Source organism: Tachyglossus aculeatus, chromosome 22 (assembly GCF_015852505.1).
Source record: "Tachyglossus aculeatus isolate mTacAcu1 chromosome 22, mTacAcu1.pri, whole genome shotgun sequence".
In the NCBI taxonomy this organism is placed as follows: Eukaryota; Metazoa; Chordata; class Mammalia; order Monotremata; family Tachyglossidae; genus Tachyglossus; species Tachyglossus aculeatus.
This window is the reverse complement of record NC_052087.1, coordinates 55,950,448-55,963,259: the sequence shown is the minus strand read 5'-3', so window position 1 is coordinate 55,963,259 and position 12,812 is coordinate 55,950,448. Positions and strand designations below refer to the sequence as shown.

The window sequence follows — 12,812 nt, the reverse complement described above, 5'->3', positions numbered from 1 at the left end:
ATGGAGAGGAGAGGAGAGGAGAGGAGAGGAGAGGAGAGGAGAGGGGGCCTGCGACCGCCGCTGACCGCCCGCCCCCGGGGACCGCCGCCGTCGGGGACGGGGACGGGGACGGGGACACGGACACCCCCCCGGGTCCCTCGGCGGCCCCCGGCTGGGGCGCCCCCCGGCGGCCGGAGCGTCGGGCTCCCGGGCTGACGTCACCGGTCCCGGAGCGGCGCGCGCCGATTGGCTGCGGGTGACGTCAGGGCCTTTTTTCGCCCGGCATGACCTCATCCTCCTCCCTCCCCCGGCCCCCCCCCCCGCTCCCGGCCGGCCGGGCTCGGCGTGCGGCTCTCAGCGCTTGGCTCGGGGGGCGGGCGCGGACCGGCTCGGTTCGGCCCGGTTCGGTTCGGCTCGGCCCGGTTCGGCCCGGTTCGGGGGATGCGTCCGGGTGGTGCCGCGCGGCGGGGTCGGGGGTCGGGTCCCCCCGGCCCGCACCTCCGACGGCCGACCCCCGACGCCAGGTGAGCCCCGGGGCCGGAAGGTGGGGGGGGGGGGCTCTGACACCCCGACACCCCCCCCCCCCTACCCGGGCCGGGGGGGAGGGGGGCGGGGCATCACCCGCTGTCGGCATCCCTCGAGGCCGGGAAGGGGTTAACCGCCTCTCTGGGCCCCCCTCCCCCCAGGCCCCCCTCCTCACCTCCCCCATCTCCCCTCCACCCAAGTCCCCCGCTCCTCACCTCTCTCTCTGACCCCTCCTCCACCAAGGACCCCCCCCCCTCATCTTCCCCCCAAGGACCCCCCCTTCATCTCTCCTACCTCCCCCCCACCCGAGGACCCCCTCTTGATCTCCCCCCGTTCCCCCCCACCCAAGGCCCCCCTCCTCACCTCCTCCATCTCCCCTCCACCCAAGTCCCCCGCTCCTCACCTCTCTCACCCCTTCTCCACCAAGGACCCCCTCCGCATCTTCCCCCCATCTCCCCCCCCCAAGGACCCCCCCTTCATCTCTCCTATCTCCCCCCCCCCAAGGACCCCCCCCCTTCATCTCTCCTATCTCCCCCCCCCACCCAAGGACCCCCCTCTACATCGCCCCCTCATTCCCCCCCCACCCAAGGCCCCCCTCCTCACCTTCCCCATCTCCCCCACACCCAAGGACCTCCCTCCTCACCTCCCCCACCCCTCCTCCATCAAGGCCCCCCTCCTCACCTCCCCCTCATCTTCCCCCCCACCCAACGCCCCCCTCTTCATCTCCCCCATCGCCCCCACCCAAGAACCCCCTCTTCATCTCCCCCCCCAACCCAAGGACCCTCTCCTCATCTCCATCCCCCCCCCACCAAAGACCCCCTCTTCATCTCTCCTATCTCCCCTCCTCACCTCCCCCATCTCCTCCCCTCCACCAGTGACCCCTTCTTCATCTCCCCCCTCACCCAAGGATCCCCTCTTCATCTCTCCCCCCACCCAAGGACCCTCTCCTTACCTCCATCCCCCCTCAACCAAGGACCCCCTCTTCATCTCTCCTATCTCCCCTCCTCACCTCCCCCATCTCCTCCCGTCCACCAGTGACCCCTTCTTCATCTCCCCTCCTCCCCTCCCCCAAATCCCCCCCCCATACCCAACGACCCCTCTTCATCTCCCCCGGCCCCGCAGCCGCTATGGGTCTGGGGGCAAGGCACCCATTCTCCCCCCCCCCCCCCGGCCCCCATCCTCTGCCCCATGGACCGTTTCCCCCTCCTCCCTCCTCATCCCCCTCCATGGATTCGTTCATTCAGTGGTGTTTATTGAGCTCTTACTGCGTGCAAAGCACTGTAATCATGATGATGGTATTTGTTAAACGCTTACTATGTGCCAGGCACTGTACTGAGCGCTGGAGAGGGGACAATGCAACAATAAAAAGGCACATTCCCTGCCCACGACAAGGTGACAGTGTAGAGTGGCCCTCCTCTACCACCCCCTCCTCCCACCTCATCCCCCCCCCACAACCATGGACCATCCTCTCCCCTCCCTCTCTCCATCCTCATCCCCTCCACCATGGGTCGTCTCCCCCATCCCCCCGGGCCCCTCCCCCCACCCCAAGACTCCTCATCCCTGTTTCTGCGGCAGAGGGTTGCGGGGGAGCTGGGGACGGGGAAAGGGAGGAAGGAGGGGGTGCAGAGAAGAGGCCATTTTTTGGCTCATCACCTTCCGAGTCTCCTTGACTGGAGATTTTGGGGCCCACTGCCCGGTCCCGTCTCCCCCCCAGCCCACCCGTCCGTCCACCCGTCTGTCCTCCCCTGGGTATGACCCACGGGCGGAGAGCTCCTGGGTCCCTGGGGGGCTGCCCTCTGGACCCCCAGACTGGCCGGGAGGGCAGGGGTTGGGGGGCCCTAGTGAAGCCGGAGATTGGGGCGCCAAGGTAGCGGACTCCGGATCAGAAGAGAAAACAAAGCGAGAGGAAAGACCCCCCGCCTCCCCTGCTTTCCCTTCCCTTCCCACCCCCCATCACCCCCAAAACACACACACACCCCCCATCTCATCCCTTTGGACCTCTCCCCATTCTCTCCCCTTCTGGGGTTGAAATCAGAATATGGGGGGACGGGGGGGGTCTGTCACTTAGTGGACACGGATGGGGGTGAAGTGTTGCAGAGATGGGGGGTGGGGAGAGGCCAGCCAGCATACACTGCACCCCCTCTCTCAAACACACACACACACACACACACACCTCTGCGGGACTCAGATTACCCATTGTTGAAATTGGGGGTGATGGGGGAGGTGGGTGACCTCAGGTGGATCTTTTTGGGGTTCTGAGGGGGGCAGAGGACATGAAAAGTTGGCATTAGTGGAAGAGTTAAATCCCCCCCCCCCCCACCTTTGCTGGATCCAGGGACCCCCGCCACTGATCCCTAACCCATTAATGATGATGATGATGGTATTTGTTAAGCACTTACTATGTGCCAAGCACTGTTCGAAGCACCGGGGGAGATACATCAATCAGCTGTATCTATAATAATAATAAAAATGACATTAAGTGCTTACCATGTGCAAAGCGCTGTTCTAAGCGCTGGGGAGGTTACAAGGTGATCTGGTTGCCCCATGGGGGGCTCACAGTCTTCATCCCCATTTTACAGATGAGGGAACTGAGGCCCAGAGAAATGAAGTGACTTGCCCAAAGTCACACAGCTGACAAGTGGCGGAGCTGGGATTTGAACCCATGACCTCTGACTCCAAAGTCCAGGCTCTTTCCACTGAGCCACGCTGCTGCTCTATAGAGTACTGATCGTGTGCAGAGCACTGTGCTGAGCGCTTGGGGAGAGGACAAGAGTTAGTGAACATGATCCCTGCCCTTGAGTAGCTTACATTCTACTGGGTGTAGGGCACTGTACTGAGCGCTTGGGAGCAATAGAGTTAGAAGCCATGAACCCTGCCTTCAAGGAGCTTACTGTCTACCGAGCGCTTGGGAGAGGACAGTAGAGGTTTGTTTTTCTTTGTTTTTTTTTTTTTAAGATATGACCCCTGCCCTTCCTGTCTACTCTGTGCAGAGCACTGTGCTGAACTCTCAGGAGCGGACAGTGGAGCTAATAGATACAGTCTCTGCCTTCCAGGAGGTGACAGTCTCATGGCAGAGCCAGACACTAAACTAAATTTGAGGTCCACAGAACACAAGATACTATCTCTAGACTCTAAGCTCATTGAGGGCAGGGAATGTGTCTGTTTATTGTTCTTTTGTCCTCTCCCAAGCGCTTAGTCCGGTGCTCTGCACACGGTACACGCTCAATAAATACGAATGAAGGAATGAGGCTCCATCTGTGATTGTGGGGGACAGAAACACGCAAACAAACATACACATACAACACACCTCTTACTGTTCTCAGAAGGGAGGAGAGACCCCAAGATGCTGTGCGGACTGCTTCTGTGATTGTAGGGGGCCCGACACAAACACACATTTTATTTATATTAATTTCTATCGCCCCCCCCCCTCCCCCTTCATCCCCCCTCAAGCCCCCCGGCCTCACTGTCAGCTCCTTGTGGGCAGCGGATGTGTCTGTTTATTGTTGTATTGTCCTCTTCCAAGCGCTTAGTGCAGTGCTCTGCACACAGTAAGCGCTCAATAAATACCATTGAATGAATGAATACAAACATATACACACATTTCATTTATATTAATGTCCGTCTCCCCGGCTCCAGACTCCCAGCTCATTATGGGCAGCGAATGTGTCTGTTTATTGTTGTATTGTCCTCTCATTCATTCATTCATTCATTCATTCAGTTGTATTTATTGAGCGCTTCCTGTGTGCCGAACACTGTACTAAGCACTTGGGAAGTACAAATCGGCAAAAGATAGAGATGGTCCCTACCCAACAACGGGCTCACCATCTAGAGGGGGGAGACAGACAGAAAAAGACCAAACAAATAGACAGGTGTCAATACTCTCCCAAGCGCTTAGTACGATGCTCTGCACACAATAAGCGCTCAATAAATGTGATGGAATGAATGCACACACATACATGTATATATATATATCCATACACATATCCATATGTGTGTATATATGGATATGTATATATACATATATACACACATATATATATACACATATCCATACACATATATACACATATCCATACACACACACACACACACACACACACACACACACACACACACACACACACACACACATATATATATATGTATATATATATATATATATATATACACACATATATCCAGGGAAGAGCAAGCCCCAGATTTTGCCCCCATGTTTGCTGTGTGATATAAGACAGGTTCCAACCCTCTCTGAGTGACAGGCGTCCACCCCCTTTTCCCACCCCCACCCTGCCCACCTCCCCATCAGGCAGAAGGAAGATGAGGTGAAGGTTGTTTGGGGGTGGGCTCGGCGCTTCCCAGATTAAGCCCTTCCTTTCCTCTTCTCCCACTCCCTTCTTTCCTGTTCTCCCATTCCCTTCTGCATCGCCCCGACTCGCTCCCTTTCCTCACCGCCCCCCCCCAGCCCCACACCGCTTATGTCCATATCGGTCATTTATTTATAAGTATTAATGCCTGTCTCCCCCTCTAGACGGTAAGCTCATTGTGGGCAGGGAACGTGTCTGTTTATTGTTATAGCCTACTCTCCCAAACGCTGAGTACAGTGCCCTGCGCACAGGAAGCGCTCAATAAATCCGATTGAATGAATGAATGAATGAGAGTGGGCAGGATAATGCAATTTATAACGCCGTGGGGGGCGGTGGGAGAAGGATTGTCTTGTTACACTGTAGACCCTCCCCATTCCAGCGGACAGCCCACCACCCCTCAGTCTCCCTCCATGAGAATAATGACGGTATTTAAGCGCTTATTATGTGCCAAGCGCTATTCTAGGCGAGGCCCAAAGCCCTCTCCTCCATCTCTACCAGACGCCTCATCTCCTTTCTCCCCAATTTCGGCAAAGGAGCCGCTCCATTGCCTTGTAGGATTTAGCTGAATATTTCAATGAGGCCTAACTTGGGTCACTGGGGATGGTCAGGGATGGAGAGGGGAGAAGAGTCAGGGGGCGTGGGACGGTCCATGCTGGATCACTGGGAGAGAGGCAGGGATGGAAAGGGGAGAAAATCAGGGGGGTGGGATGGGAAGGGAGTCAGGGCGGACACCCAATACACAGCCCCTACAACTGGCCTGATGTCCCTTCCACCTTGGAGTGACCCGGGAGCGCTTTGAGCAGGCTCTTAGTGATCTTCTGCAGCCATCCCTGTCCCTTTAAGGGAATTCTTCCCTGACCAGAATCCCTCTTGCTGCAATATCCCTTGGCTTGGACTGGGGTGGCCATTCCATCCCTGAGATTTGTGGATTCCCCAGGCTGGACCGGCTGGGCCCCGAACAGCCACTGCGAGTGTCCCGCAGGGGCGGGGAGGGGGACGGATGGATTGAGACCCAACCGGTGATGGGTGGGTGGGTGGGTGGGCTGGAGGGGTTGGCTCCATCCCCGCTTCCTCTAGACTGGAAGCTCGTTGTGGGCAGGGAAGGTGTCTCTTTATTGATAATAATAATAATGACATTTATTAAGCACTTACTATGTGTAAAGCACTGTTCTAAGCGCTGGGGAGGTTACAAGGCGATCAGGCTGTCCCACGGGGGGCTCACAGTCTTCATCCCCATTTTGCACTTTTAGACTGTGAGCCCACTGTTGGGTAGGGACTGTCTCTCTATGTTGCCAACTTGTACTTCCCAAGCGCTTAGTACAGTGCTCTGCACACAGTAAGCGCTCAATAAATGCGATTGATTTTACAGATGAGGTAGCTGAGGCACAGAGAAGTGAAGTGACTTGCCCAAAGTCACACAGCGGACAGTTGGTGGAGCCGGGATTTGAACCCATGACCTCTGACTCCAAAGCCCGGGCTCTTTCCACTGAGCTACGCTCCTTCTCTAAGCGTTTAGGACAGTGCTCTGCGCACGGTAAGTGCTCAATAAATATGATGGAATGAATGAATGGTTTCGCTGCGCCTTGGTCTCCTTCTGCTGGCTGGGGTCATCATCAATCGTATTTATTGAGCGCTTACTGTGTGCAGAGCACTGTACTAAGCGCTTAGTCTCTGCGTTGTGGGTGGCACAGAGGGAGCACTGTCTCTGGGGGGACACGACCCCTGCCCTCAGAAAGCTGACGGGAGCCGGGATCGCTCAGTGGTATCTACCGAGCGCCTACTCTGTGCAGAGCGCTTGACTAAGCCAGTCAGTCCATTGAACTTATTGAGCACTTATTATTATGGTATTGGTTAAGCGCTTACTATGTGCCGGGCACTGTTCTAAGCGCTGGGGTGGATATACGGTTGTCCCAAGTTGTCCCACTTACTGTGTGCAGAGCACTCTGGATAAAGCCAGTCAATTGTATTTATTGAGCGCTTCCTGTGGGCAGGGCAGTGGACTAAGCGCCTGGGAGAGTCCGACGCAACAAGACCCCCTCCGTGCCCACAACGAGTTTCCAGTCTAGAGGGGTTCACTCAGACAACCAAAACGGGCACCCTCTCTGGTTTCTGCTCTTGGCTCTGGGGAGGTACTGGCCTGTTTCATTCAGCCGTATTTATTGAGCGCTCACTGTGTGCAGAGCACTGTACTTAGCGCTTGGGAGAATCCAGTGACACATTCGCTGCCCGCAATTGTATTTTGTTTGTTTTTGTGTTATTGGCATTTAAGCGCTTACTATGTTATCAAGCACTGTAATGAGCGCTGGGGTACATACAAGTTAATCAGGTGGGGTACAGTCCCTGTCCCGCATGGGGCTGACAGTCTAAGCAGGGGTCTAATCCCCATTTTACAGCTGAGGTAGCAGAGGCCCAGAGAAGTGAAGCGACTTGTCCAAGGTCACAGAGCAGAAAAGTGGCAGAGCCGGGATTGGAACCCAGGTCCTTCTGACTCCCAAGCCCGAGATGTATCCACTGGTACATTGGATTCCCATCCAATGTACCACCTTCCCATCTTCCTATCTTCTTCCCAGTGGGCGCACGGTGCTTATGGCATCCTGGCTTCCCCTTTAAAAGGCAATTTCCTTGAGGGCAAGGGTCTTTGACATTCGTTGTAAGCTCTCAATAATAATAATGATGGCATTTATTGAGCGCTAACTAAGTGCAAAGCCCTGTTCTAAGCGCTGGGGAGGTTACAAGGTGATCAGGTTGTCCCACGGGGCACTCCCAGTCTTCATCCCCATTTTACAGGTGAGGTAACCGAGGCCCAGGGAAGTAAAGTGACTTGCCCAGAGTCGCACAGTTGGCGGAGCCGGAATTTGAACCCATGACCTCTGACTCCCGAGCCCAGGCTGTTTCCACTGAGCCGAACCTTCATCCTGCTGTGTGACCTTGGGCAAGTCGCTTCACTTCTCTGCGCCTCAGTTCCCTCATCCGTCAAACGGGGAGTGAGACTGTGAACCCCACGTGGGACAGGGACTGTGTCCAATCCGATTTGTTTGTATCCACCCCGGCACTCAGGACAGTGCCTGGCACATAGTAAGCGCATAACAAATCAATCAATCAATCGTATTTATTGAGCGCTTACTATGTGCAGAGCACTGTACTAAGCGCTTGGGAAGTACAAATTGGCAACACATAGAGACAGTCCCTACCCAACAGTGGGCTCACAGTCTAAAAGGGGGAGACAGAGAACAGAACCAAACATACCAACAAAATAAAATAGGATAGAAATGTACAAGTAAAATAAATAAATAAATACCACAGTCGTCATTTTTAGGCGCTCAGCACAGCATCCCGCAGCCCATGGGTGTTCTGATAAATCCAGGTGACTGGCAGAAGAGACCCAAGAATGCCAAGCCACCCAGCTGATGTCAGAAGAGGGAATGCCAGGCTTTGGGAATTCAGGAGGACAAATCCGGGAAGGCCTCAATCAGCCCATGGTGTTTATTGAGTGCCTACCGTGTGCAAAGCACTGTACTGAGCGCTTGGGAGAGTACAGTCCAACAGAATTAGCTCATAGCGAATTTACAGTCTAGAGGGTTTGTTAGTTAAGCTCTTACAAGCACTGTGCTAAGCTCCGGGGTGGATACAAGATAATCAGGTCAGACACCATTCCTGTCCACGTGGTCTGAGTAGGAGGAAGTGGTGGGAAGGGGGAGAAGCAGCAGTGTGGCCTATGGTTAGAGCACAGGCCTGGGAGTGAGAAGAACTGAGTTCTAATTACGGCTTTGCCGCTTGTCTGCTGCGTAGCCTTGGGCAAGCTGCTTTGCAGCCCTCTGCCTCAGTTTCCTCATCCGAAAACGGGGATTAAATCCTACACCCTTTTAATAGACTGTGAGTCCCGTGTGAGACAGGGACTGTGTCCAACCTGATTACAGATTTATCATCATCATCATCATCATCAATCGTATTTATTGAGCGCTTACTGTGTGCAGAGCACTGTACTAAGCGCTTGGGAAGTACAGATTTATTACTCTGTTTTACTGGTACGTATTTACTATTCTATTTATTTTGTCAAAGATGCTCACAGAGCTATCGTTCTGTTTGTTCTGACGATTTTGACCCCCGTCTACATGTTTTGTTTTGTTGTCCGTCTCCCCCCGCTAGACTGTGAGCCCATTGTTGGGTAGGGACCGTCTCTATATGTTGCCGACTTGTACTTCCCAAGCACTTAGCACAGTGCTCTGCACACAGTAAACGCTCAGTAAATACGATTGAATGAATTAGCATGTATCTACCCCAAGGCTTAGTACAGTGCCTAGCACATAGTAAGCGATTAACAAATACCATAATTATTATTATTACCCTGGTGCTTAGAACAGTGCTGGGCACATAGTAAGTGCTAATAATGCCATAATTGAGAAGCAGCGTGGCTCAGTGGAAAGAGCCCGGGCTTTGGAGTCAGAGGTCATGGGTTCAAATCCCGGCTCCTCCGCTTGTCAGCTGTGTGACTTTGGGCAAGTCACCTCACTTCTCTGAGCCTCAGTTCCCTCATCTGTAAAATGGGGATTATGACTGTGAGCTCCCTGTGGGACAACATGATCACCTTGTAACCTCCCCAGTGCTTAGAACAGTGCTTTGCACATAGTAAGTGCTTAATAAATGTCATTATTATTATTATCATTATCTCCCTGAGGTCAAGGATTTCCTAGGAATCTCTTTCCAGTTAGTGTGTTACCCGGCATGGCTTTCAGTAAATACCATTACTATTCAATTCAGGTCATTGAATCGTATTTTTTGAGTGCAGACTGTGTACAGAGCACTATAATAATAATAATAATGGCATTTATTAAGCGCTTACTATGTGCAAAGCACTGTTCTAAGCTCTGGGGAGGTTACAAGTTGATCAGGTTGTCCCTCAGGGGGCTCACAGTCTTCATCCCCGTTTTACAGATGAGGTAACTGAGGCACAGAGAAGTCAAGTGACTTGCCCAAAGTCACACAGCTGACAATTGGCAGAGCTGGGATTTGAACCCACGATCTCTGACTCCAGTGATTGGGAGAGTCCAATATAACAGACACATTCCCTGCCCACAACGAGCTTACACTCTAGAGGGGGAGACAGACATGAATAGAAATAAATGACAGACGTGGACATAAATGGTGTGGAGCTGGAAGGGGAAAAATAAAGGGAGCGAATCAGGGCGACACAGAAGGGAGTGGGAGAAGAGGAAAGATGGGTTTAGTCAGGGAAGGCTTCTTGGAGGAGGTGGGCCTTCAGTAAGGCTATGAAGCAGAAGCAGCGTGGCTCAGTGGAAAGAGCCCGGGCTTTGGAGTCAGAAGTCATGGGTTCAAATCCCGGCTCCGCCAGTTGTCAGCTGTGTGACTTTGGGCCTCAGTTCCCCTCATCTGTAAAATGGGGATTAAGACTGGGAGCCCCATGTGGGACAACCTGATCACCTTGTATCCCCCCCAGCTCTTAGAGCAGTGCTTTGCACATAGTAAGCGCTTAATAAATGCCATCATAATTATTATTAGGAGAGCAGCGAGGTGAGGTAGGAGGGGGCAGGGGATTCAGGGCTTTAAAGCTGAAACTACTACTACTACTATTACTTCTGGATTCAGGAATCCCTCTCCATCATTCCACTTAAATTCTTCCCACCTTAAGGAAGCAGCATGATTTAGACCTGGAAATCAGGTGACTTAAGTTCTAATTCCGGCTCCGCCGCTCGCCTGCTGAGTGACCTTGACCAAGTCACTTCACTGCCTCTGCACCTCGGCGTCCTCATCTGTAAAAATGGGGTTAAGACGTTTATTCTCCGTCTTATACCGTGAGCCCCAGGAGAGACAGGGAGAGCCCGGGTTTGGGAGTCGGAGGTCGTGGGTTCTAATCCCGACCCCCCCCACTTGTCAGCTGTGTGACTGTGGGCAAGTCACTTCACTTCTCTGGGCCTCAGTTGCCTCATCCGTAAAATGGGGATGAAGACTGTGAGCCCCACGTGGGACAACCCGAAGACCTTGGATCTGTCCCAGCGCTTAGAACAGTGCTTGGCAAATAGTAAGCCCTTAACAAATACCATCATTATTATTAATACTATTAATCTAATTGTATCGTAGCTGTCTCAGAGCTTAGCACACGTTAATAATAATAATAATAATAATGTTGGCATTCATTAAGCGCAAAGCACTGTTCTAAACGCTGGGGGTGGGTACAAAGTGATCAGGTTGTCCCACGTGGGGCTCACAGTCTTAATCCCCATTTTACAGATGAGGTAACTGAGGCTCAGAGAAGTTAAGTGACTTGCCCAAGGTCACACAGCAGACATGTGGCGGAGCCGGGATTCAAACCCATGTTACTTAAGTGCTTACTATGTGCCAGGCAATCAATCAATCGATTGTATTTATTGAGCCCTTAGTATGTGCAGAGCACTGTACTAAGCGCTCTGGAGAGCATAAAAAAACAGAATTAGCAGAAACACTCCCCATTCATAACGGGTTTACAGTCTAGGGGGGAAATACGCATTAATATGAATAAATAAGTCCATAACGAGCTTACAGTCTACAGGCGGAAATACGCATTAATATGAATAAATGTCCTAATATATAATTTAAAGACACGTACGTAAGTGCCGTGGGATTGGGTGAATAGCAAATGTCCAAAGGCACTGTATTAAGCGCTGGGTAGATTCAAGCGTTTAGAACAGTGCTTTGAACATAGTAAGTGGTTAATAAATGCCATCATCATCATCATTATTATTATTCAGGGCAGTTGGGTTGGACATAGTCCCTGTCCCACGTAGCCTCACGGTCGTCACCCCCATTTTACAGATGGGGTAACTGAGGCCCGGAGAAGTGAAGTGACTTGCCCAAGGTCCCACAGCAGACAAGTGGAGGAGCAGGGATTAGAACCCAGATCCTGGCCACGCAGCTTCGGTGCTTGGCATGAAGTGAACGCCTGACAAATACCACAATTTTTCTTGTTAACCTGGCCCTTCCCTGCCTCCACTGCAAGCTGTAGTTGAAGGCCACCTCCTCTGGGAAGCCCTCCCAGCCACCCAGTTCAGTATCTTCTGCTTTCTTTACCCCGCCCTCCTCCCCTTAACGCCTCTAGACGGCAAGCTCACTGTGGGCAGGGAACGTGTCTGTTTTGTTGTTTTAGTGTCCCCTCCCAAGTGCTTAGTCCAGGGCTCTGCCCACAGTGAGCGCTCAGTAAATAGGATTGACTGACTGAACCGTTGGGCTGGAATAATAATAATAATGGCATTTATTAAGCGCTTACTATGTGCAAGGCTGGAAGCTCCACAAGGGCAGGGAACTTGTGACTGGCGACTCTCGTACTCTCCCAAGCGCTTAGTACAGTGCAGCGTACTGTACAGCGTGAGAAGCAGCGTGGCTCAGCGGAAAGAGCCCGGGCTTTGGAGTCAAGAGGTCGTGGGTTCGGATCCCGGCTCCGCCCCTTGTCAGCTGGGTGACTTTGGGCAAGTCACTTCACTTCTCTGGGCCTCAGTCCCCTCATCTGTAAAAGGGGGATTAAGACTGTGAGCTCCACGTGGGACAACCTGATCACCTTGTAACCTCCCCAGCGCTTAGAACAGTGCTTTGCACATAGTAAGCGCTTAATAAATGCCATTATTATTATTATTATTATTATTACATTGCCTAGCTGTCAGCTGGGGTTCAGTAAATGTCACTGACTGACGGACTCCCCAGGCCTGACGGCTGCTTCACCACTGCCCTGTATCCCGTGGGCCACCCGGACCCCCATCTCTTCTCGGGTTGTGCGATTTTGACCCCCTCCCCTGCTTCCTCCTCCAGGCTGTCCTCCACCCACCCCCACTCCGATCTTGCCGTAACCTTGGGACAGACCTTCTCCTTGCAGAACTCCCTCCCACCCCGCCTCCTCCTTCCCATAACAATATCGTCACCGTTTATTGTTGGATTCTATTTCCCCAAGCGCTTAGTACA

The 12,812-nt window shown here is 53.0% G+C and overlaps 1 protein-coding gene across 1 annotated transcript in view; it reads left to right on the top strand.

Moving 5' to 3' along the window:
* Positions 1-424: 424 nt before the first annotated feature.
* DUSP8 (dual specificity phosphatase 8) overlaps positions 425-12,812 on the top strand; it is a 63,502-nt gene continuing 51,114 nt past the window's right edge. Inside the window, exon 1 of the mRNA XM_038765385.1 lies at positions 425-503. The gene's annotated coding sequence lies outside the window, so the exon portion shown is untranslated. The remainder of the gene's footprint in view (positions 504-12,812) is intronic.